The sequence below is a fragment of the Lolium perenne genome, chromosome 6 (genome assembly GCF_019359855.2).
Source record: "Lolium perenne isolate Kyuss_39 chromosome 6, Kyuss_2.0, whole genome shotgun sequence".
Classification (NCBI taxonomy): Eukaryota; Viridiplantae; Streptophyta; class Magnoliopsida; order Poales; family Poaceae; genus Lolium; species Lolium perenne.
The window spans coordinates 171951092-171952866 of NC_067249.2; positions in this window are offsets into that span (position 1 = coordinate 171951092).

A 1775-nucleotide genomic window follows, 5' to 3' on the forward strand; every position below is an offset into this window, starting at 1 on the left:
TTTGGGTATATAGGAAAAATAAAACAAGACAAAAATAAAATAGACAAAAGTAAACTAAGCAAAATAAAACTAGACAGAAATAAACTAAGCAAAAATAAACTAGACAAAAATAAACTAAGCAAAACAAAATAAAATAAAACAGAGAGAGAGGTGGAGTGTACTCCCCAGGTGAACTTATGAGTAGAGCTATGCCTCCCCGGCAACGGCGCCAGAAAATAGTCTTGATAACCCACAAGTATAGGGGATCGCAACAGTCTTCGAGGGAAGTAAAACCCAAATTTATTGATTCGACACAAGGGGAGGTAAAGAATACTTATAAGCCTTAACAACTGAGTTGTCAATTCAGCTGCACCTGGAAAAGCACTAGCAACATGGCTGATGTGAAAGTAGCAGTAATATGAGAGCAATAGCAACAGTAACACATCAGCAGTAACAGTAACACAGAGGCAATGGCACCAGAAAATAGTTGATACTACTTCTAATGACATGTAGGAACGAGTATATGATGATGAGAGATGGACCGGGGTTCCCAGCTATCTACACTAGTGGTAACTCTCCAATAACAAGTGTTGGGTGAACAAATTACAGTTGGGCAATCGATAGGATTGAAATAGCATTAAGATAGAACATCAAGATTAATCATGTAGGCATGTTTTCCATATATAGTCATACGTGCTCGCAATGAGAAACTTGCATAACATCTTTTGTCCTACCAGCCGGTGGCAGCCGGGCCTCTAGGGAATCTACTGGAAATTAAGGTACTCCTTTTAATAGAGCACCGGAGCAAAGCATTAACACTCCGTGAAAACATGTGATCCTCATATCTAAGCCTTCCCCTCCAGTTATCCCAGTTGCTGTCACTCTGGGGCCTCGGGTTCCGGACATAGACATGTGCAAACAACTTGTAGATACAATCTAAGCAATAAGTATAGAGCTTAAATCTAAGATCATGCCACTCGGGCCCTAGTGACAAGCATTAAACACAACAAGATTGCAGCAACAATAACTTCACAAACTTATATAGATAGACTAATCATAATGTAACAATCCATCGGATCCCAAAAAAACACAACACTGATTACATCAGATAAATCTCAATCATGTAAGGCAGCTCATGAGATCATTGTATTGAAGTACATGGGGGAGAGAGTACCAACTAGCTACAGCTAGAACCCGTAGTCCATGGGGGAACTACTCACAGAGCATGGAGGCGGTGGCGTCGATGGAGATGACTTCCGGGGGCACTTCCCCGTCCCGGCGGCGTGCCGGAACAGAGATTCTGTCCCCCGAATTGGAGTTTCGCGATGGCGGCGGCGCCCCTGGAGTCTTTCTGGAGTTTCGTCAATTTGTATCGCGTTTTTAGGTCGAAAGGGGGTCTTATAGGCGAAGAGGCGGCACAGGAGGGCGCCTGGGGGCTCCTCACAATAGGCTAGCGCGGCCAAGCCTGGGGCCGCGCCGCCTTATTATGTGGTGGCCCTCTGGCCCGCCTCCGACTCTCCTTCGGTGTTCTGGGGTCTTCCGGGAAAAATAAGATGTTGGTTCTTCGTTTCGTCGAATTCTGAGAATATTGCCCGAACAGCCTTTCTGCAACCAAAAACAACAGAAAACAGGAACTGGCACTGTGGCATCTTGTTAATAGGTTAGTTCCGGAAAACGCATAAAAACATTATAAAGTGTGAGCAAAACATGTAGGTATTGTCATAAAACAAGCATGGAACATCAGAAATTATAGGTACGTTGGAGACGTATCAAACGCTGGTCGCGTACCCGATGAA